Source organism: Eublepharis macularius, chromosome 16 (assembly GCF_028583425.1).
Source record: "Eublepharis macularius isolate TG4126 chromosome 16, MPM_Emac_v1.0, whole genome shotgun sequence".
NCBI lineage: Eukaryota > Metazoa > Chordata > Lepidosauria > Squamata > Eublepharidae > Eublepharis > Eublepharis macularius.
The window spans coordinates 10,601,352-10,626,794 of record NC_072805.1 but is presented as its reverse complement, the minus strand read 5'-3'; the positions used below and the strand labels follow the sequence as shown (position 1 = coordinate 10,626,794).

Sequence of the window (25,443 nt, the reverse complement as noted above, 5' to 3'; positions counted from 1 at the left end):
TAACAACTTTTGGAGAGCTACACTTGCAGCTGAGCCTGGCACTGCCCAGAGAGAATGCTCTGTAGTTTCCCCGGCAACACTGGCTGAATTCACTAATTGCAGGGCAGCTGCAGTTGACAGTGCCATGAGTGGCAAGGAAAGACGCAGCCAGTCCGTAGCTGAGCCATGTAGTCCATTGCCAACTGCCAATGCTACCCCCCTGCCCTGCACAGGGCAGAGAGACACCAGCAATTGGGCTCACTGCACCCCAACAGAAGCGCCTGCCAGGAGGGAAGCCCTGCCCGGGGAGGGGGGGAGTTACACCCGAGGTGCAGACAGCACACCTGCCCACCCGTTCACCCAACCCCCATCCCTGAAAAGGGCCAGCCTGGCAACTGAAGCACCACCAACTCGCTTGCAAACTCCCCCATCCCACCCCCACTGCTCTGAGAAACATGCACCCCCTCCGTGAAAAGTAATAGATCCAGAGGAGTTAACCGTGTTAGTCTGCAGTAGCAAAATAGCAAAAAGCCCAGTAGCACCTGTAAGACTAACCAACTTTATTGTAGCATAAGGTTTTGAGAGCCACAGCTCTCTTCGTCAGATGCATCGTCAACTTTTGAGAACCACAGCTCTCTTCGTCAGATGCATCGTCAGCTTTCTAAAACCACAGCTTTCTTCAGCAGATGCATCATCAGCTTTCAAGAACCACAGGTCTCTTTGTCAGATGCATCGCAGAAAACCTTAGGCAACAATAAAGCTGGTTAGTCTTAAAGGTGCTACTGGACTCTGCCATGAAAAGTAAGACTGGTAAGGGAGCAGGACTCAGCAACGGTTGCACCTGCAGCCCCCAACACTCAGGATCTGCTCCCCAAGTCTTGGAGAGGCAGCTCCTTGCAGGAGAGCAGGGACAGGATTTGAAACGAATGACAGGAATGCCCATTGGAAACCACAGGAGAGGCTGGGAGGCCCATTGGATGTGATAGGAGCCATAAATGCCCATTGACTTGCAGCAGCTCCATTGAAACACATCACTGCATCGAAAATATGTGAGGATAATGTGGGGTGGACCTCAAGAGCCGGTCTCTAGTCCCGGGATGCTGGCCCCCAGAGTAGAATGACAGCCTGCGGGGCAGAGAAACTGCTCTGGGGGTCGTCATCCCATCTCCAGTGCAAGATTCCCAAAGTCCATCCCCACTTCCACAAACAGCAAGAGGGGGAGTGATCTGGCCTCATGTAACTCCTAGTTGACTTCCTGTGCACTTTCACCCCCCCCCCGCCTGCCCCAGTATCAGGCTGTAAATTTCAAAAGAAACATCCTACTATATAAAAGGCGAAGAGTATTCAATCAAGATAAGACACTTCCAACCCTGGTGCACCAACAGAGGGCACTGCTGTGGAGGGAAGCCCATATGAGGCAGCCAGACCTCCAGTGAGAGCGCACCATAGCAGGAAGCCCAAGCCAGGATCAGGTGCAGAGCAGGCGTAAGTGCCTGTCCCCCACCTTCACCCAGCTGGGATCAGGAGCAGAGCAGATGGAAATGCCGGCTCCCACCCCCCCTTAACCGGGCTGAGATCATGAGCGGAGCTGGTGGCAATGCCTGCACCCCACCATCACCCAGGTGGGATCAGGAGTGGAGCAGGTGGCAATGCCTGCCCCCCCTTCACCCAGCTGGCATCAGCCATGGAGTAGGAGGAAATGCCCACCCCCCGTTCAACCTGCCAGAATCAGGCATGGAGCAGGCGGCAATGCCCCCCTCCCCACTTCACCCAGCCAGGATCAGGTGTGGAGCAGAAGGCAATGCCTCCCTCCCTCCCCGCTTCACCCAGCCAGGATCAGGTGCAGAGGAGCTGGCCATGCCCCCCCCCCCCACACACACACACCTTCATCTGGCTGGAATCAGTGACGGAAGAAGAGGGAATGCCCGCCTGCCCGCCCTCCCCTTCCTAGAGCCCGTTGTATTTTTTCCCCACAACGGGCTAGTTTCAAATATATGCAGGCATTTAAAGAGATATGGTTACTCAAACTACTTTGTCAAAAATGGTGTTGCAGCAGAATTAGGTCCCCTCGTTCCAGACTTCAAAACAGGCTAGAGGAAAACAAACAGGTTCTGTGCCCAGAAGAAAGGATTCCACACACACACCCCTCTCCACACTCTATGATACTCTAAGAGGGAATGATCTTCTGTAGCAGTGAAATTGTGTTCTGCCTCTGGTGATGATCAGAGCACAGAGAAATAAAACTAAAACTGGATGAATATGCTACATTTTCAATAAAAGCATTATGGTTTTCGGGAAAGCTGCCAGGATTGTGGAGTAACAGCTGATAAAACACACACACACACAAACCATGTATTTCTTTTTGCATTTAAAAAAATTTGTTTCCCACCCACCTCCACATAAAGCAATGAAAATGATTCTACGCTAAAAAAAACCCCCTTCAGCACAAGAAAAGAGTTAAGATACTTATAAAGCATATGTACCAAAAAGCATGGACATTTATGTCAAGACCCCACCCCCCCCCGCAATTTCCAAATTTACATGAAAGCAGTAAACACTTCAAATATCACATATTTCACTCTTTATTCCATGTTATTTGTGTTTTCCAGGTGGAGCGTTGCCACCTCAGATCGAAGCCATTTGTATTGTTTTGTTTCATTATCATGAGTTTTGGCCCCTTTCTTTGCAATGAGGTTTTCCAGGCTCTTTGAGACAGCTATTTTTGCACATAACAGCACCAAAATCACACAGAACACAGCCCTTCCTCTAAACCATCAACCCACTGAGTTTTTCCTCAGTTACAAAACACACTCATACACACACAACAATGGACCCTGAAGAAGGTGAGTATTAGCAGGTGCACACTATGGGAAAGCAGAGCAAAGGCTGGGGCATGTCTAATATATAAAAGGCAAGCCATGTTGCCAACGATTCACTTTTTATCCTGGTGCAGGCACAGTGAGTTGTTGGCAACATGGCGACGGAGAAGCCGTGGCTGCAGAGGTGGGGAGGCGCGCCCCTCTCAAGGCCCTGCAGTGTCCACAAAGGCAGCAGGGTTTGGTTGCTAGTTAAAAATAATCCTGTTTTGTGTTCACTTTTTTCTTTTTCTATAGTGCCAATAAATTATAACTGTGGTACCATGTTTCCTTGTGCTTACTCTGAGAGAAGTGTCTTTAGAATGGCAGCCTATGATCGAAGTCTTCCAGGGCTTTTATCAAGTTTGATTGATTGAACAGACCATCCCGCCCCTTTGGTACTTTTCCTCCCAGAGTGCCCTGATGGGGGTGAGGGAGATAGACGAGTGTCTGGGTAGCATTGCAAAACAAACCATAATGCAGCACAGCAGGTCTACTCAGATGAATGTCCCATGCTTCAACCAGGGCCAGGGCCTTTTCAGTCCTGGCCCCAGCCTGGTGGAACGCTCTGTCAATGGAAACCCGGGCCCAGCGGGACATATTATCGTTCCGCCGGGCCTGTAAGACAGAGCTGTTCTGCCAGGCATTTGGTGATTGAAGGGGGCGGCGCCATGTCGGCCTCCCACCTTTGGGGTGGGGGAGGGTTCTCCCCACCACTGCACCTTGTTAATTTGTTTTATTATTTGTATATTGATTTTAGTTTTTGTTTTTATCGATTTTAACTGTTCACCGCCCAGAGCCCCTGGGGATGGGCGGTATATAAATTGAAATAAATAAAATAAATAAATAAATAAATAAATGTTATTCAATAGTGCTTACTCCCAGGGAAGTGCCTTTCAAATTGCAGCCTATGATTGAAATCTGCACATTCCCTCGTCCCAATCCTTCCAAAGCTGATAGGCAGGGAGGAGTCTCTCCTTGAGAGGATGCACCTGATTGGTAGAGAGACAATGCCATTGCCCAGGTAGTGATGGGGCAAAAAAGATACCCTCCTGCACACTGGGCTCATTCCCCCTTCCTACCAAGAGAGTTAATTAATAAGGTAAGGGCTCTCTCCCCTTGGGATCCAATTGGAGAAAGCGGTTCAGGAAAACAAGATGCTGCCATGCAGGCCCAGTGTCTAATGCTGCTGCTACTGTGAGGTATGTACCAAAATGAAACACACAAACTTTTTTGCTGGAGTGTGCCGTTATTATGTCTTGGCTTCCCAGATTTGGTTCACCATTCCGGAAGCTGCTTTAACAAAATGAAACAGCAAATTCTGTGTGCATTTTCAGCTCATTTTTTTTTCATTTTGCACACCCCTAATTCCCACAACAGCCTTGTGAGGTAGGTCAGTCTGAGAGGGAATGACTGGCCCACACCTGCAAGCTTCATGATTGGGAATTTAAACTTGGGTGTCTCAGACCCTAGTCTGGCATTCTGACCCCTACGCCACAGTGACGCCATGCCTCTGTGCATTCATTTCCCCTTGCTCTTTAAGTCCTGCTGCATTCTGTCTGTAGACTGGGGGAAATTCGGAAGCCCAAGACACCATGATGCAGCAGCCGTATAGAGAAAATGGGTAGGCACCAGCAGTGACGGCTGGTATATGGGGGTGGGAGGACAAAGTTGAAAGATGGATACATGGAAGAGGGCAGGCTGGCATTAGGGCTGATGCTTGTGTATCATCTGAATCCCAAACACAAGTCAGAGCGAGAGAAGATTACTCCCGCATTTATGAATAATGATGCCTAGAAATTGTCCTTTGCCAATTAATTACAGCTTTAGGATTTACAAGCAGAGCAAGTCCGCAAGCCTGACATATTCTGATAATGTTTGAATTCTTTGTTGATTTTACTTTTAGTTAAACATATATAAGACTGTGCTGTACAGCTTAAAATAAAAGTTCAAGAGGTTGGCTGTCAGACATTAAAGGCGCTAAGTCTTATTGATTGATATACCACTGACCTCAGCTTTAAAGCCCTTTCCTTCTACTGGCCTGTTCAGAGACGTTCCTCTCTTCTGCACAGGTCTGACCTTACCCCATTGATCCATGCTTCAGTAACTTCCAGGCTTGACTACTTTAATGCACTCTTTATGGAGTTGCCTTTGAAGAAAACTCAGATGCATCAGCTGTGGTAGAATGCACCAGCCAGCTTTTTGTCTAGGAGGGGATGGCGTCACCATATCCAACAGCCTCGGTGTCAGCTACTCTGGCTACCAGTTTGCTTCCAAGCTCAATTTCAGGGGGCAAAGTCATTCTGAAAAGGCCTTTCTGACCTGGGACGTACGTACCAGAAAGACAGCCTCCCTTATATGAGCCCACATACCACTTAAGATCTGGGTATCGGCGATGCTCTCTGTTCATCAAGAGGCTCTCTCTTTTGCATTTGGAATTGGCTTCCAGAAGAGGAAAGGAAAGCTAACTTCAACTAACTTTTAGCTGAACGTTCGCAAAAGCCACATCTCAGCTAGCTTTTAGCAAAACTGAAATATTGCTGAAATAATATCAGACTGTTTGTTTACAGGTACAATTTTCTTTATTTTAACTATAAACTATGAAGAATAACATAATAGCTATAAACTATAAACAATAAAATTGAGAATAAGAAAAAAACACAACATTCTAAACATAAGACAGACTAACAATATATGTATCTACATAATTAAAAAGAAAAAAAACCCGTAAATTACACTACAGGTTGAGTTCCGATTTTCTCTGCAACAAGTATATATCTTTTCTAGAGTCACATTTATTCTAGGTTAGTCACAAAACCCCTTTTTTCTATTGTTCATGTTCCTTAATCCATAAATCCAGATGTCATCAAATCCTTGTTATTCATTTCATGCAAAAAGTCTATAAAAGGTTTCCACTCAGTCAAGAAGTTAACTAATGTCCTTTGCCACCCTAGTCGGAATAATGAGACAGACACAAGGCTTGGAACTAAAGGGCCACTTTATTAAACATAACATCAATCATTAATATGGCAAGGGCCAACTAGCGGTAAAGGTCAAGCCACGGGGTCACCCCTGGACCTCCGCCTTGACCTGTCTGGGCGAACCCTGAAGCCCCAGGTGCGAGCCATCCTATGGATGGCTAAGACCCAGCCAGCCGGCAAAATGGATCCCCCCAGCTCAAGCTCCTAAGCCTCAGCTGTACAGCAGTGAGGGAAGGACTTGCACATGGGGTTCCCCAAGGCAGTCTGCCCACGCAGCATGGCAGCCGTCACAAGCAGTACCATCCGCTCCTGGCAGACCCCTCTTCCCCATTAGTGGAGAAGTGCCTAGGGTACTCACTGGCCTGCTCCCTATTCCCAAACTGTATCCTGCCACCACCACGGCCAAGCCTCTGCTTAGGCCCTAGCACCCCACAGGTGGCCTAGTGCCAACCTCGGCCCTTGCCGTAGGTCATTGAGGAAGATGTCCTTGCCTTCAGTGGCCAGGTGAACCCCCATTGCCTCTGTAGAGGTTGGCAAATTCAGCCTAGTTTGTAGGGGTGTGGCAAATAAATGCCCCGACCCTCCCCCAAAGCTTTCTCTATGGCTCTGTTAGCCTTTCACCTAGCCCTCTCAGGGGCTAGTGAGTCCCAAGCTTCCCACCACACCGACATGGAAGCATTAAGGACCAATCATCAACACACCAGGCCACTACTTGCCTATGCACTGCAAGTCTGTGAGCCTGTAATGAAAGGGCCATGCCAGCCAAGTTCATGCCCAGTGAGCCAAGGCCATTACCACACGGTGAATGACCGGGGCGTGAGGCGGAGGACTGCACCTCCCCTCAAACCATCAGGCCACTACTTGCCTTGGCACTGCAAGCCTGTGTGAGCCTCTAAGGAAAGGGCCATGCCCTGTGAGACAAGGTCATACCACCCAAGTGAATGACCTGAACATGAAACAGAGGCCACTCCTCCCTTCCAGCTCATGAGCACCATGCTTGTGTGTGCAAATCTGCGTGGCCCTATATACTGGAACAGCCATGCCCCACAGCCAAGGTCATTACTGCCCAAGTGAATGACCAGTACATGAGGCGGAGGGCTGCTCCTTCCCTTGAGCACACTGGGCCACCTTGCCTTTGCGTGCACATCTGTGGGGCCTGTAACAGAAGGGCCATGCCCTTGGGAAGCCCAGCTCACTACCCCCAGGTGAATGACCAGGAGTGAGGCAAAGGACCCCACAGCTCATCAAACAGAAGTAGCAGCTCAGCCCTCACTTTCCCCATGGCTAATGCGGAGCCAACCAGACCCTTCCTTAAGACCTTGGGTCATCACTCCGCTAACGCTCAGGATCTAACTCTCATGCCCACCATTAATGTTGCGTGACCCTGGAAGCTGCCCAGGCTTACATTAAACTGGGAGGTTTACTGGTGAAGCTAAATGTGCCTAAGCTTCCTGATGGCTGCCACTGGATATGAGGCAAGCCCCCGGGCGAGATCCACCAGCTCAGCCATAACTCCTACAGACCAACTGGTACCCCAGCCTAGAGACTGCCGGCCATACCCAGTTGCCAAGAATCAATAGCCCTCCCTGGAGGCATAGCTCAGAGGAAATCCGAGGGACAAGCTGCACCATTCCATCTCCAGGCAAGACCGGGCGCTGCCTTAAAACATAAATGCCAGGACCAGTCTCCAGAACCCTCCTCAAAATCCTATGCCACTTGGATGAAAGAGGGTTAGGTATGGGAAACACTGCCTAATTGTCCACATGAAGTGGGCTGAGGGGTTCCCTCCCCCACAATCCAACTGCCATGAGGATTGGAACATTCCAGTCATATAAGGTTTATAGTAAGACTCCTGTACTGACTGGTAAATGGGCCACTGCTCAGCCCACCAGAAGCCATTGGGCCCCAAGGCAGCAGAAACGCCAAGGAAACTCCACTACTCAGCCCACCAGTGCCCCTGAACTAAACCGAGAAGCCATTGGGCCCCAAGACAGCACAAACTCCAAGGAAACTCCACTTCTAGGTGCCAACACCCTGGAGATAAGGCTCGGTGCCCCACCAGCTGCTGGAGCTCCCATAAAAGAAAGGCCGGCTAGCAGCCAACTGGCCCAGGTGCAGTAAACTTTCTTAAGTCTCATTTACTTGTCTCCCCCCTCAGGTCCACCTCATCCTTCTCCTCCACTTCCTGAAGAGGAAAGTTAACCCCCAACGTGCTGCTCCCTGTATGACTGTCCCTTTAGGACTAAGTCAAGTAACAACCCAGTGGCCAAACTGCAAAACCCAAGGCAAGATCCAAGGCAATACAACCCAGGAGCCTAAACATGGGAGTCAAGAGATTGTTGCCTGACCCCTTGGAACCCCCACAGCCGGGCACTAGAGGCCAGTGGACTTACCTACCTTGTCAGTCAGATCCACTGTCACTTCAACATGACTGGATTACAGCAGCTACTGGCTATCAATTGTGCTAATCTGGTAGAAAGATCAGATCACATCTTAGACCTCAGTGCCCCATGTGACAGCTTTGCCGATTTCAGCAGATGCAATAACACAGCATGCCATTAGGTGGCCTGAGTGACAAAACATAAAAAACAAAAACAGCTCTTTAGGCCCACAAAGGCTGCAAATTGGACAGGGAAAAGGGGGAGTGGTTTAACCAGCCACCACCCTGGGACTGTAGATCCTTGTTAAGCCGGTAGAAATAATGTGTGCAGCAAACCACCTTTCAGTTGACTGCAAGCCCCCCCACCCGAGCCTCAGCCAGGCCTTTACTGCTGCTAGTACCCTCTCCAAATAAAGTGAAAACAGTGAGGGAGCCTAGATAGACTGGAGGCATGCAAGGGCTGGGCCAAACACTGCTTCAGCCCTCCTGACTGAGAGACACTAATAGCAGTATTTCCCTTCTCTCCTTGGCCACTTCACCATCCTCAAAGAAAGAGTCTGCAGGGCCGTTTTGCAGGAGGCCTATAGCAGGGCTACTACCATTTTCTGGGTGGCATAATGGAAACGTACAGTAAAGTAATGTAATGTAATGTACTGTAAATTACTGCTTTTAGAACTTCAAAGCCCAATAGGAACAAAGCACCCCCAAAACAGCAGCCCAAACACTGCGTAAGGCTGCATAGGCCTCTATAAAATGGCCACCAGTGCAAAGAGGTTAAGCAGGCCACCGTGAGACACACTCAAAATGGTCACTCCCAGCACAGGATAAGCTGCAAAAACCCCACAAAAATGGCCACTACTGCCAGTAAGCAGGAGGCAAATCAGGCCACACAAAGCCCACACTCAAAATGGCCACCACTGGTGCTATGCATATTGCAGATACCTTCACAACATGGCCCCCATTGCCAGGAAGCTAAGCAGACCACTGGGTGCCACTCTCAAAATGGCCACCCTAGCATAGGACAAGCTGCAAAGGCCCCACTAAAATGGCTGCTGCTGCCAGTAAGCAGGAGGCAAATCATGCCACACAAAGCCCACACTCAAAATGGCCATCCCCAGAGCTGTGCATATTGTAGATGCCTTCACAACATGGCCACCACTGCCAGGAGGCTAAGCAGGCCACCGGGTGCCACTCTCAAAATGGCTGCACCCAACTGAATAAACTGCCAAGCCCTCCCACAAAATAGCCCCTGCTGCCTGAAGGCCTTAGGCCAAACTATTGCTGCTGGCAATACTCCCTCCCAAGTAAGTTTAATGGCAGGGGAGGGAAAAGCCTAGCCGGGAGGGAGGGGGGCTACCAGCATCCACCCTGCTAGGCCACTAGCAATTAAGTATGAATTAATCCACCCCTCAGATGGCTGCATCTCATCCCTGTGGCCTACAGCAAAGCCTATTGTTGCTGCTGCTGCCTGAAGTACTCTCTCCCAGTTAAGTAAAATGGGGGGAGGAGAGAGGTGCCTAGGTAGGCCAGAGGCCTGCAAGGGCTGGGTTGAATCCTGCTTTAGCCCTCCTGACTGATAGACAACAGGTCCCAAATGTAAATAAGAAAAAGTCTCTGCCAAACCAATGAGCCTGGCGCTGGGCCCTGGCTCTCCTCATGAAGTCTGAAGGTAGCAAGCAGGGGAATAGCACAGCTTCTCCCAGGCAGCTCTCCCTGCTTAACCATGAGGGCCTTGGGAAAACAGCCTCAGAGGAGCTTGGCTGAGAGAGCTTGAGATGGGCTCTGCTCAGGCCGAGCACGCAGAGCAACTGCCAGCGGGCTGGGCAGAGTTGCCTCATAAGGCTCCTTTCTCCACCCCCCTGGCCTGAGACCCATATACCATGGAAATGCTCTGTCTCCTTCTCCTTCCACAGAGGCAAAGAGCACCCCCCCCGACCTTATCAGTGGAAGCTGCTGGCCAGGAGGGCCATATTCTCTAATCAATGCAGTAAGTTTTGCCATTCATGCAAACTCCAAAACTTTTGTCCACCTTTCCTCCACTGTAAGCAATGTTGGAGTTTTCCACTTTTGTGCCACGGTAATAAAGTATAAAAACAAAGTTCTAAAGCTTTTTTCCAACTGGCTGTCCATTATTCCCAACAGAAAAGTCTGGTTTCAACTGAATTTTAATCTTCAAATCTTCTGAATCGATGATTGTATCTGCAACCAAAAACTCTTTGCTTTCTTACATGTCCACCACATATGAAAAATTTCCCTTCTTGTTTAGCACATTTCCAACATATATTTGACACTCCCTTGTACATTCTAGCCATTTTTTTTCAGGAGTCATATAGCAACGATACATCATTTTGTAAAAAAATTCTTTAATACTAGAGCTTAATGTAAATTTCATCCCTCATGTCCACATATTTCCCCATTGCTCCATTAATATATCATGTCCACAATTTTTCGCCAATTTAGTCATACATTCTTTTACTTGCTCTTCTTCCATCTCAAACCTCAACAAAAGTTTATACATTTTGGAAATAACATGTTCATCATTTGTACAAAGGGCAATTTCAAATTCAGTTTTAGATTTCTCTAAGTCATAATGACTCTTGTCTAATTTGAATCTCTCCAAAATTGGCATATGTGGAAAAACCACTGACAAGCATGCCCTTCTGCTGCTAAGTCCTCTATTGATTTAATTTTAGCTTGGTCCTGAGAGAATTCCAGTAAATCTCGGTAAGTTAACTATTTAGGTGGACTAACCATTTCCCTTCTAAAATGAGTTTCTTGTGATGACAGCCAGAGAGGTCTTTTCGAACAAAACCTAAGTTTGTATTTATTCCATACTGTCAGAACTCAGACTGTTTTTATATTGCATTGTGGTATGTTCTGTATTTGTATTGCTGGTTGATGATTTTTTTTGTTTTTGTGACTATATTACAACTGAATTATTCAGGAGGGCTTTTTTACACAGGTCGGAGGATGGTACTATAAGAAAAAGGTTCAAAGAGATGCATTGTTAAAGAGTTAGGTACTGTAGACTATACTCCTCTGTACTGTCTGTTGCTATAAGTATGTTCCTACTTGGCAATTTCTACGTTAATATGTCAAGTTTAATTGCTTATGTTCTGTTTCAACGTTCTTTCAGCTCTGTAACAGATTTCTGCTTCTTTTCATATCTCTGCAAAACCGCATTTGCAAACTCTATTGTATTGTTTATTAAGTGTTCCACTCCTTGAGCCCTGATGGATTGCTGAAAGGGGAGAGAATACTTTAATTGTGCATGGGCTCTCTGACTTAAAAGTGATGTATATAAAAGCAAATATGTAGTATCCCCTTTGGAGAGGTGTGTAATGTTTATTTGAGGGAAAAGTCCCATGTATCTCAAATATCAAAAGTATGGGGCACTAGCTAGGGGGGAAGGGGAGAGACTGAATATACTTTACAAGTGCCGGGGGAGGGGGTCAGGGCTGGCCCCTCCCAAGTTTCAAGTCTTTTTATCGTAATCAAATCAAGAGAACTTGATTCTCGAAAGCTTATGCTACAATAAAATAAAAATGGTTAGTCTTAAAGGTGCTACTGGACTCTTTTTGATTTTGCTACTACAGACTAACACGGCTAACTCCTCTAAATCAATTTATGTTACTTCAAAAATAAAAGAGTCACGTTTCTTTCAGTACTCATGATGAAACTGTCTGCACGGGCTGGGATTCTACACGTGTGTCATGTGATACAATTTGCACAGGGCCCAGATCCTGGAGGCTCAAACTCTTCCTCTAGCTAAGCAAGGGCGGAATTTGTATCGGTCTTTCCTTTCCCCATGACAACCGAGAATGCTCCGCCCGGCTCTGCTATCCTCTCTTCTTTGTGCTTTTCTATTCTGGGGAAGGTCTTCTTGATGAATTTCCTTCGGCTTCACTTCTGCTTACTTTGCTAATTGCCCCCAGGGGAGAATCCATCTTCTTCTGTAGGTGTTCAATTAGCCAGGAGTTTGAGAGCTCCCATATCCCGGCCCTTCGAGCCTCTGAAGTCATCTTTCAGGAAGCAATATATTTTGTACTCTCCATTTACATCTCTGGCTCCCAGCCCATTCGAAAACTTAAATCCCTATTATTGTGATGTGGGGAGAAATGAGGAAGCAAATCTTTAAAGAGCCGGAAGGGAAATCGAATGAATTCCTCTGTAATAGTCACTCCCAAATTGTTTCTCTGGGCCAGAATCACCCACCTTTAAAGAAGCTCACCTGCAGTGTCTGTAGGCCTCCTTCCAGTCTTTTAAGGTGAAAGCATACTTTCAAATTTAATTCAGGAAAATGGCATGCCTGAAATTATCAGAAATCTGGCAAGCTCCGCTCTGTAAATACTGCAGAGTGAGACGGGGGCCAAGATCGGAGATGGGTGTGTACTCACCCTTTCTGTCGTGTTGTTTTCTCAGACTCAAACGGCTCCAGCTGCTATTTGCCCCAAATCACTGGCATGCTGCTTATAATTTTTCCCATGGCAGGAGCAAAGAGCAGCTCCAGAAGCCTTTAAGGTTGGGAAATGACAGAAAAGTGGGTTTTTTACTTGCCCACTCCATTGCTCCAATTTAAATTAGGAATCTAGACAGTTACAATTTTCAGCTAAAACTACTTGAGAACCAGTGTTGTATAGTGGTCAAAGTCTGGGAGACCCAGATTCAAATCCCCACATGGGCATGAAATTCAGAGTCTCTCTACACGAGACATCTGACTAGGGCTGCCAGACCCCCAGTGGGGGCGGGGGATCCCCCGCCCCCACCCTCTCACCCCCACCCCTACTTACCTGGCCAGCAGGGGGGTGCACCTTCCATGCGCGCCCCCCTGTGGAGCTGCGCGCCCCCGCACACAGCTGCCGCCAGGATCAGGCCTGTTTTGGCCTGGATCGGGGCCCCTCTGGAGCACGGGAGCATTCCCGCGCTCCGTAGGGGCCCAAAACGGACCTGATCCGCATCAAAACGGGCCCGATCCACGCCCGTTTTGGTGCGGATCTGGCCCGTTTTGGGCTGCTGCGAAGTGCAGGAGCGTTCCTGAGCTCCGCAGCAGCCCCCAACGGCGCAATCCAGGGGCTGCATGATGACATCACTTCACAAAAGTGACGTCCCGCGCACCCCCCCCAGGTAAGAGCCAGGCCCCAATCTCCCGCTGGGAGATTGAGGGGGCCTGGCAACCCTACATCTGACACATGAAAAACACATGTTGGGAGATGCATTTGTAGCCAGGAAGGGTAGTTTAAAAAGACAGAGCTGGCAGAAGACAGGGCAAAGGCTTTGCTATACCCTGGAGCTGTGTGAAGGGACTGTGAAATGCCATTATAACCTCTCCAGGTCCATGCTTGGCTCTAGAAGGCAGCTCCAGCCCCTTTCCATTCCTTACTGCCCTCTGGTTGCCATCCCTAGACTGGAGAGGTGAAATTGACAGAGCTTTTGGGGAGGTGAAGATGAAATTAACAAACCCTCTGAGGAGCGATCTCTGCCGGCTCTGCCTTTTTAAACTATGCTTCCCGGCTAACTCCCTACACTTGACAGACGTGCCGGGGTGTCTCGTGTAGAAGGACCCTCAGAGAGTTGGTCTTTTTCTCTCAGCCTGATCTTCCTAATGGGATGTTTAGGCTAAATGGGGAAAGGAGGGTCCCACCAAACATTCTTGAAAGAAGGTACGATAAATATCCACTCAACAGATGTGGGATAAAAGAGAAGAAGAAAAGAGAGATGGATGAAATTTAATAGACAGGTGCTCAGAAGAGATATTCACAGATTTTTCTTGTCCAGTATGCATATCTTTCCCCCCCAGCTCATTACTAACATGCACATAAGCACTGATAAAATACTACAAGAAGGCAACCTTGATGTGATCTGCAATACAGTCGTATCAGGAAGGGTTATTTTTGTGAGGTGTTTTACCATGTTGGAGATTCACACGGCCAGCATATTAAAAAAATGTCATATAAGAATCTTGATGTGTACAACTATTTCGAGGTTTGGTTGTTCCCCAAGCCTGGTAGTTTTTATTAATCCAAGTGTGTATCAATAATGCAGAAAAAGCAAAACATGCACATGATGAATTAAAGGAGCTGAGAGGTGTGGCAGACTGCTTGTGATCCAGTTCTAGAATTAACTTTAGAAGGTTTTTTAATTTTATTTTTTAAACTTCAAATAAACCTCATACGGGAAGGAAATAAAAATATGACAACACTTAGTGAGCAGGTCTACACATAAGCATCTATAAAAGGTTTCCAAGTATCTAAAAATAAGTTCGTACAAAATTGTTGTCTATACGCCATATGTTCAAATATGGATAAAGCTGCAAGGTCCTCTGAATTGGTTTGTAACATGAGTCTTTTAGCTACATTAAGGGTACGGAGGATCCATTTTCACTGACCATCGGTTAGGCTCCAGGAGATAGGCAAATAGTTTAAAAGGACATCTGTGTGTGTTATGTGCCATTGTTGCCTCCAATCTATGGCAGCCCTATGAATGAAAGGCCTTCAGAATGTCCTATTGTTAACCGACTTGCCCAGATCCTACAAACTGGAGGGCATGGCTTCTTTTACTAAGTCCAGCCATCTCGTTTTCGGTCTTCCTCTTTTCCTGCTGCCTTCCACTTTTCCTAGCATTATTGACTTTTCCAGAGAATCTTGTCTTCTCATGATGTGACCAAAGTGTGATAGCCTCAGTTTTGTCATTTTAGCTTCTAGGGAGAATTCAGGCTTAATTTGATCTAGTACCTACTTATTTGTCTTTTTGGCCATCCACCGTATCTGCAAAAGTCTCCTCCAGCACCACATTTCAAATGAATCAATTTTCTTCCTGTCAGCTTTCTTCATTGTCCAACTTTCACATCCATACATAGTAATGAGGAATACCATAGTCTGGATTATTTTGATTTTTGTCACCTGAGACACATCCTTATCTTTAAAGATCTTTTCTGGTTCCCTCATAGCTGTTCTTCTAAGTCTCAATCTTCTGATTTCTTGGTTGCAGTCTCCCTTTTGGATGATGATTGAGCCAAGGAATAGGATATCTTGAAGAATTTCAATTTCCTCACTGTTAACTTTAAAATTGTGTAATTCCTCAGTAGTAATTACTTTTATCTTCTTGATGTTCAGCTGTAATTCTGCTTTGGTAGTTGTTTCAGTAGTTGTTTCAAATCTTCACTGTTTTCTGCCAGTAACATGGTATCATCTGCATATCTCAAATCGTTAATGTTCCTTCCACCCATTTTCACTCCACCTTCTTCTGAATCTAATCCAGCTTTCCTTATGATATACTTTGCATAGAGATTGAACAGGAAGGGTGATAATATACATCCTTGTCTGACACCCTTGCCAAATGGAAAACATTCTGTTTCCCCCTATTCTGTCCTGACAATAGTCCAAAGTACAGGTTGCATATCAAAACAATCAGATGTTGTGGCACTCCATTTCTTTTGACACCATCCATAGCTTTTCATGATCCATACAGCTGAAAGCTTTGCTGTAGTCTATAAAACACAGGAATGGACAAAAAACACCGTGAAATCTAAGTCACAAATCAATAAACAGTCAATGTATTTTAAAGAGAAATTTCAAAAAACATAATATGAAAAGTATGTGCAAACATGTAAACTGCTAAGGTTGCCTCTGAGGCTACAATTCATCAATACAACAGATCACATAAAAAAATCCATCTTGGAAGAACATTTAAAGTGCAATGTGCTATAAATAGTACACCAGTAATTTTTACAGTGACCATTCTGATAAATATAAAGTGACAATGCCTCGAGTAACAGCAGTTCCAATTTTAAAGTGCAAACATGCTACAAGATATTAAGGGAATTGTCCAAAAGGTCCAGCCAAGGATGAAATGAAGAGTAACTGCAACGGGGGTACTAGTGTTTCCTTTCCCGTTTCTGCAATGACTGCCAATATGCTTGTTTCACTTGTCTTGGGAATGCTCCTTATCTTCATATTATGGTTCTCCTCTCAAGAACTGCCTGGAAAAAGATTTGCAGAAACGGGAAACTAGTACCCCCATTGATGTATTGATGAATCGTAGCCTCAGAGACAGCTGTGGCAGTTTACATGTTTGCATATACTTTTCATATTATGTTTTTTGAAATTTCTCTTTCAAATAAATTGATTGTTTATTGATTTGTGACTTAGTTAGTTTTTCACGGTGTTTTTTGTTCATTCCAGTGTGAATCCCCGTGATTCTCTCTTTTTTTGCTGGTTTATAAAACACAGGCTGATTTTCTTCTGAAATTCCCTGGTATGTTCCATTAGCCATCAAAAATTTGCAATGTGATCTCTGGTGTCTCTTCCTTTCCTGAATCCAGCTTTAACATCTGGCATTTTTTGTTCCATATATGGTAAGAGTCTTCATTGTAGAATTCTGAGCATCGCTTTGCTTGCATGGGAAATTAACATGATGATCCGGTAGTTGCTGCACTCTTTGGCACCCCCCTTTTTTGTAATCAGAATATAGACTGAGCGTTTCCAATCTGTAGGACATTGTTTTGTTTTCCATATTTGTTGAAAAATTCTTGTCAAGATTTTGATGGACTCAGTTTCTGTAGCTTGAAATCTACTCCAGGTGCTTTCTGCCAATTGCTTTGAGTGCAGCTTTTACTCCATTTTCTAATAATTCTGGTTCTTCGTTACAGGTATCTGTCATCCTTCCATCTCTTCTGTATAGTTCTTCAGTGTATTGCTTCCATCCTTCCTTTATTTTGTCCTGATCAGATGCTGTATTTCCATGTTGATCTTTCAACATCCCAAGCAGTGGCTTGAATTTCCCTTTGATTTCCCTGATCTTGCAGAACAGATCTCCTGTTCTTCCTTTCTTGTTGTTTTCCTCTATTTCTTTGCATTGGTTATTATAATAGATTTCTTTGTCTCTGTGTGCAAGTCACTGAAAACTGCATTTAGAATTTTGACTCTATTTCTGTCACTTCAAAAATCAATGATTATTCTAATACAAAATTATTATGAGTAAAAACTTCCTCTGCAAAATACCAAATAAGTGGATATGCAACACATGCCAGCAGTTATATAAGTTACAATGCCAGCAATTAGTATTTAGTCCTTTGCTAAAATGGCACTGTGGTGGCACTGGCCAATATACCTTAAACATAATTTTTTGCTGAATAAGTCACCACTTAAGATCCATAGAAGCAACAGGTAGAGTTTAAGGCCATATCTCATTCCTTTAGTAAAATTAAACTATCTAACTCATTCCATTCATTCTTAAGACTCTGAATATCGTATTTGACATCAAATATTTACAAATATTGTAGGTTTCGTTTTCTGCATTGATTCAATGAAAGTATCCAGAACCAGGGGAGAAATCAAAACAATGCTGCAGGATCATATTTGGAGACCAATAGATGTTGTAGTTGTAAATATTGCCATTCAGCAAGTTGACAAAGAATTAACTTTAGAAGTTTACCAAGTTAAACAATATTTAAAGAGGAGTAGAATGAAGCACAGAGAGGAAATCCAGAAAAAATAGAGTACTGGGAACAGGAAATCTTCTCATTGTTAAGTCCTTGGCATCTTCTGGAACTGGCCATGCCTGATTCATACTAAATATCTTCCCTGTTCCGATGGAGTGTCCATGCATATGGTCTGGTCCCACCAGATGCCATATGATTTGGGGCAGGCAGCATTTTTATTCCCAGTTGCTAATTCCATACTGCTTTGGTAGACTTCTGAACTGTCTCTTTGTGTAGCTGAAGTGTATAGTTCTGCATTATGACCAACGTAAGACTCTTACATGAACTTGAATCAAATAGTCCATCATAGCCAGAATTTAATTAAATGTTGGAATGATCCATTTAGGTACAAAGAGCAAGATGGAGAGAAGAAAAGAGCATAATTTATTATACTTTCTGGTTATCTTTCTGGCAAGAGTTCCTGATGCAAAGTGCACCATGAGATAAGTTCACATGAAACATTTTCTCCTTGTTTATAATGGCCATGGTGACAGCAAGCCTGTTCCAAGAATCGTTGCTTTGTAAGTTTGTGTGCACAAATGCATGAAGATTTTTTTTTATGTGTTTCATTCATATGAAGACATCCCCAGATCAGTCTGGGCATTAGCCAGTGGGAGATGAGTTGACAGTCACATTGGAAGCAACTGTGGAATTTTTTAAAAACCCATCAAACTTGTCACTCAATTGCTGAAAAGCCGCTCCAGTTTTACTGCCATGAAGATCATTTTTTAATTTTTTTTAATAAACTTTATTTAAAAGAGAAACATTTGAAAGTACATAAAGGATCTTGAAGAGAATACAGAATAATAGATTTAAGCTATAGCAAAAAATATAAGCAAGATAACGATACAGCTAAATTTCATATTACTCCTTTCCCTCGCCTCAATTACTTATACCCAAAGTTTTATACTCAACATTCTATATTCAATCATATACATCACATTTTATATTCAACATTTTAAAAATCTTAGTTTTGTAGTTGCTGTATATCCATGTTAACGATTCTTAATATTTCTTAACTTCCGGCTACGAATTCAAAGAAATCTCTTCATTTTTCCTGGAATTCCCATGTTGGTCTGTTATGCATATATGAAGTTATGCATGTAAGAAGTTAATTTAGTCATAAAGGCATATTCATACCAATTTATCCATCTATTCAATCACATCTGGGCAAGAAGAAAGGAAGCCATGAAGATCTTTTGTATTTGTATTATAATTGTAATTTGTATTATAATTTGTATTAATGTTGTCAGTATAATCATCACTGATTCCTACACTACCAATGCCAAATACATTGTACGCCGCCTTGAGTGCTGTAAAGTAGAAAGGCAGCCAATTTTAAACAATGTGATACATTTTAAACAATGTGCCTGATGTGATAACATCTCTTTCAGGTTACACCAGGGCCGTCGTCACACGGGCTTTTATTTAGCGCTAAAATGGCGCTATTTCCCAGCAAACACCCACCTTATTCCAACCCTGTAGCGATTTTCTCTCTTCTGCTTTGTGCTTGATAGTCGCGCTATTTTGTGCCTCAGTGTGAAGGCCTCACATCGATGTAGTTCGCCTCGCAACGTCCTATGCCCTCCCTTCAATCCCAGAATCCATTTCTTCCTGCGACTCCCCCTTTTTTTAAATTTTATTATGTCCTTATAACGCCATAACGACATAACACAATGCAAACTTTCTGCTGAAGTAAAAATGACTCAATCGCCATGGCAGAGTCTTCAGCGATGGGGATCACTTCAGACAGGGAGTTTTCTGCGGGCAAAGGGCTATTTATATAATTTCAAAGTTGGAAAAACAAAAGGGTCGCAATGTTTTGCTCTAACCGAATGTTTATATGCTGTTATTCCATTATAGCGGAATTAAACGCCAGAATAATAAAAAAAAGGGGGAGGAGCTGCTTCTGCGCAGTTAGAGAGAACAGAACAGAGTGCTTCGGTGTGGACAGCTGGTGGCGCGAAGAGCCGTTAGGTGACCCAAAGAAACGTTACTGTGCCGATAACAGGTAGGATGCTATATGCTGTAAATTTAATGGAAGAGATGCCCGTGTGACGACAGCCCAGATTTGTAGGCCAGTAGTTCATTTTTCAGTTCGTCACTGCAGACAGGCCAGCATCAATCAATCCGTTTCCTAGGCAATGGGGGGCGGTGGGCTTTCTGCAGACCTTCTGCTGACCCGGAAGTGACATATTCAAAAACCAAATGAACTAGTTCATGATCTCGAACCAGGCAATTTCATGCCAGTTCAGGATTTGTGGTTCATGAAATGCGGTGAACCGCCATTTTCCCAGTTTGTGCCCTTCTCTAATAACCACTAAATCTCCCTGAAATTCAACAATCACTTTCTTGTCCTCTTTTTAAAGAATTTATTATCAGTTTTTAATCAATTCTCTTTTGATCAAAGAGAAATTTGAAGAGAGAAAGGGCAGGAAGGGAGGTTCTGCAAAATTTCAGAATTTTACTCTGGAGATGCTCAGAGGCAGGCAGGTTTTCCCAAGCCTTTCTGTCCTCCTGCTACAGTACCACCCTGGGGTGTTTACCGTAAAACAACCTCAACGGCTGAAGACACATAAGGCTGAATTGATTTCTCTTCAAAGAGAAATCAAAGAGAAGCAAATGAGAAACCTCTTTTTGAAAAGAGGAAGAAAGGAATAAAAGGAACCAACAGCTTTATCTAAAGATGTGAATTTTGGAAAAAAAAATCCCCTTCCTCACTGAAATCCCATTAGCTGTTTGGAAGGAAAGGAGAATAGGGTGGATTTTAACCATTATTTTTCTTCCCATTCCTATATAGCGGAGTAGCAAGATTGGGACTTTTTGAAAATAGACTATACATTTGCATGTATAAACTGCATATACATATATTTGTCTGCTTTTATGGGTATGTGGCCCATAGCTGGATACAGAGCACCAGCGGGAATTATATTAGTTTTGCACTGTTATATGGAATTTAGGCTGCAACTCCTTACCCACCTACTTAGGAGGAAGGCCCATTAAACTCAATGAGATTTCCTTTTGAGTAAACATGCATAGGAATAGATTTGAAAGCGTACCACTATTGTTCTCACTACCCAAAGTGAACAACAATAGAGTTCTTTGAAATGACAAAAACAGTTTGGAGAAAAATATGGTTAAACTGAGTCATATTATAAGGAATCATGGAAATGTCTCATTTTAATCATAATTGTTTTCCAACTTTTTTTTTTAATTAGTTGCCTTGCATTTGGGGCTTTTTTCCATTTTTATTCCCTCTGATTTGGGAATAGCCTATAAAACAGAAGGATTAATTTGTAATATATCATGGTTACCAGTAAATTTGCTTATTGAAGTAGCAATTTCCTGTATCATAGCTTTTAACTTGCTATAAAAAAATATACTACATCTATGTCTAGAGTAAGATGACTAATGCTGTAACAATAAAAAATGTGTGATGATAGATACAGTATCAGAAAAGGAAATTCACTCGGATCTACAATTTAACATGTGGAAGCCTGGTTTTTTGAATTAAAATGACACAACATATTTTGATTATGAAGGAATAAAAGCATAATTTCAGAACAAAGGCCATTTTCACACTGCTTACTGGTCACGGGACATCATGCCAAGCTCCCGGAATGACAGCATCTTCCTGGCTCAATTTTGTGCGAGAACTGCAGAATCGCACCAGGAAGACGCTGTCATTCCAGGAGCCTGGCACTATGTTCCATGGCCAGTAAGCAGTGTGAAAACAGCCAAAGACAGAACAATTTGAATGTAAAGAACCACATGAGATGTCCGGAAAAGGGGAGAAGCAAGAATGTTACGCACCTGTGCAAATTCAGCATCACGGTCATCAAAAAGGGCTAGCGTGGCCTAATGGTTAGACCATTGGACTAGGACTTTTGATGATCAGGTTTGAATCCCAGCTGACGGGAAAGCTTGCTGGGATACCCTGGGTCCATCACAAACCTCTCAGCTTGTCTTACCTCACAGGATTGCTGTTGTAAGGATAAGGGAAAAGAGGGGAGAACACAGCGAAAAGCTGCTTTGGGTCATCATCAAGGAGGGAAAAAAGGATATAAATATAAAAAATAAAGCATAATAAGCAGGGCACTAGTGTGGGAATTAGCAAGCGTTTTCATTTCAGTCATGAACGAGTTAAACTGTTTGTGTTACCTACTTAATTAGTAAACATACTTTGAATGTAACCATTAGAGCTTCGAATAAGATTCCCGCCATAGAAAGGGGAGTCACTAAGCATAATGAAGCAGGATTAGGATTTTCTATTGGGCAGTTTGTTTATTGGGGGCAATTAATTGATGCTATGTACTGACGTTTTATTGCTCTTTGTTCACTTCCACTTTTTCACTTCTTCTCGTCTCTTCTCTAAATCACTTTACTAGCAAGATGAAGTCAGTTTAGCAATTTATTATTTTCTCCAAATGTAACCCTAACTTTTATCCTTTAGTAAAGTATTCTTACAGAGCTACACTGGAGTGTGTGTGTGAATCTATTCTCATTATTTCCAATGTGCAACCTTTGCACAATCTCTGCTATATTTCCCTACAACTAGCCTCTTTTCCTTTCATTACAGAATAACTATTTATTCCATTTATACCCCGCCTTTCTATTCCTTTTCTGCATTTGCAGGCTCCCAGAAGGGCAAAAAAATAATGCTTCAGTTTGGCAAATTGGCACAAAGGGGAAAGCAAGAACTCTTTCCACCACACCACAGCCCCACTCCCACTCAAGCCTCTATGATGCTTCTCCACGGAGTTGCCACTGGGGACGCTGAGCTGCAGCATGGTGCATCCTGGAAAGCTTTTTGCCGCGCTGTGCATGGCTGCATTAAAAAAGAAAGCCCAAATCAATGTCGTTCCTTTGCAGGAAGGGCTGCTGTCCGCACCTACTGACCTGGCTGCCAGCAATAAGGTTCAGGGCAAGGAACAGAGTATGAAAATGAGTGCAGAGGTGCCCAATGGAGGGACACATTGGACTGTTCTGCAGTACCATTTGGATTGAACTATACCACATATACAAACCAGACTGTTAATTTTGTATACTCAATGAAGCAGCAGGAAACAAGACGAAAACGGATTCCTGGTGGCTCTTCCCCCCCCCCCCTCCTTTACTTTTGCTTGAGGCAAAACATTCCTCCATTAATTCATTCTGCTCATAAAAATTATTTTACTTCCTCAGATGAAAGGCAATGCATAAGAGCAGTGTTAGAGGATAATTATTAATATTTATGAAAGCTATATGATTTTTGCAGTCTTGAGGCGTGCTGCAGGCTTTGCAAAATATGTCATACTTGGGGTGGGGTTTTTTTAGTCTTCAGACATCACCAAGTTCTCCTCCTGACGTTATTCAAATGAACATTCAGGAAAAGTGAACAAACTTTTAGTGGCAACAAACATACAAAGGATTTCTTTTGGAGGTAAAAATTAGGTTCTGAGGTGAAAACACTTCCCCGTATTCACTGCTGCTATGAACTGGTATGTGCTATCAAGTCACTTCTGACCCATGGCGACCCCATGAATGAAAGAACTCCAAATATCCTATCATTACCAGATTTGCTCAGATCCTGCAAACTGGAAGACGTGGCTTCTTTCATTCAGTCCAGCCATCTCGTTTAAGGTCTTCCTCTTTTCTTGCTGCCTTCCACTTTTCCTAGCATTATTGACTTTTCCAGAGAATCTTGTCTTCTCATAATGTGACCAAAGTACGATAACCTCAGTTTTATTATTTTAACTTCTAGGGGAAATTCAGGCTTGATTTGATCTAGTGCCCACTTATTTGTCTTTTTGGCTGTCCATGGCATCTGCAAAACTCTCCTCCAGCACCACATTTCAAATGAATTAGTTTTCTTCCTGTCAGCTTTCTTTACCGCCCAGCTTTCACATCCGTACATAGTAATGGGGAATACCACCGTTTGGATTATCTTGGTTCCCAGAGAGACATCTTTATCTTTAAGGATCTTCTCCAGCTCCCTCACAGCTGCTCTTCCAAGCCTCAGTCTTCTTCTGATTTCTTCATTGATTTCTTCTGATTTCTCCATTCTTCCATGAACTGGTATAAGCCAGGGGCATTTCACTATTGCCAGCCTCCTCAGCCCTGCAATATGTACATATAAAGATTTTAGCATGCCAGCAAATAAACATATTTGCCCAGGAGGTGATGATTATACTTGGCCAGGCACATGGGGAGCAAGCAAGTTGGTTTAGTACAGTATGACAGAATCACTGTCCAGAGCTGAGCAGCCAAGGAAGAGGCTGTTTGCTGGGGAGCTTGAGAAAATTTTATGCACTCTTTGAATAAAGTAACTAGAAAAAACTTGTATGTGAAAATTAATGAGTAAAGAGAGTGACTTAAATTTAGTTTGGTATTATTACTGGAATAATGCATCTGACGAAGAGAACTGTGATTCTCGAAAGCTTCTGCTACAGTAAAGTTGGTTAGTCTTAAAGGTGCTACTGGACTCTTTTCTATATTACTGGAATCATGTCATTATTTCAGTGTTGTAATTTCTGAGTTAAAGATTGAAGCAGTTGCAGTTTATTCCTTTAATTAAGAGGACTGTATCAAAATGCTGTGGTCTGTGGTGTAGCAAGATGGCCAAGCGGCCCAAGAAAGTTGGCAATTGTGAGTAAATATGATACCTGTTGTGGAGCTTCCTTGAGGAAGATGGTGAAGGAGATTGAAATTAGCCAGCATGCCAAGTTTACCTGTTCCATCTGTGGCAAGACCAAAATGAAGAGGAAAGCTGTAGGTATCTGGCGTTGTGGTTCTTGTATGAAGACCGTGGTTGGTGGTGCCTACTTCACCACTGACTGTGAAATCTGCCCTCTAGAGACTAAAGGAGTTAAAAGACCAGTAGAAACCTCGTCTTCTCCTGATACTGTCTATATTCTTTTTCCAGCTTTTCAATTCATTTCATCTTTTTTGTCAATTAAAGAAGGTTGTGAATCTGTGGGTGGGGGGTGGGGAGGACTATGGCACTTGGTGGACCCGAAAAGTTGGACTTTACTTAAGTGGAAGTGTTACCACAAAAACAAACAAACAAACACAGTTGTTTAAGTGAATTCAAAGACACCATTTGCTGCAAGTTTGTGTTCTCTGTTACACTTATGTGTTCAGTTATAAAAAATATAGCTGTATTGTTCTGACTGTTTAAAGGTTTGGATTTAAAGAAATCTCTTAACTTTCAATAGTCTTGCAAGTTGAAAGGCTGTCATTTGGAGGAGGGCAGGGAGCTGTTCCAGTAGGCAGCAGAGGGTAGGACCCGAAGCAATGGGCTAAAACTACATGCACAAAGGTACCGGCTGGATATTAGGAAGAACTTTTTCACGGTCAGAGTAGTTCAAAAGTGGAATCAGCTGCCTTGGGAGGTGGTGAGCTCCCCCTCACTGGCAGTTTTCAAGAGGAGGCTGGAGGAATATTGGTCAGAGATGCTTTAGGCTGACCCTGCACTGGGCAGGGGGTTGGACTAGATGGTCTGTGTGGCCCCTTCCAACTCTATGATTCTATGATTCTAAGTTTGGTTCCTAATTTAGTTCCATAGATCCCATATAGAAAGGGATTACACAGGCAGGGGTGGTCCTAGCCAATGGGCTGCAGGGGCAGTTGCCCCTGGCCCCACATTGGGAGGGGCCGCAACCACCCACAGTCCTGCTCCCCAAAGGAGAGGGAAGAAGATGAACAGGCTACTGCTGCCATTCCTGTCTGCCTCGTCTGGCGCTCCAGCAACAGGTTCACAGTGGCCACAAGTTGTGCCTGCCCTCTCTG

General features: G+C 44.1%; 1 pseudogene; it reads left to right on the top strand.

Moving 5' to 3' along the window:
• The first annotated feature begins 24,269 nt into the window (after positions 1-24,269).
• On the top strand, positions 24,270-24,535 carry LOC129344257 (60S ribosomal protein L37a-like; annotated as a pseudogene).
• Positions 24,536-25,443: the final 908 nt, after the last annotated feature.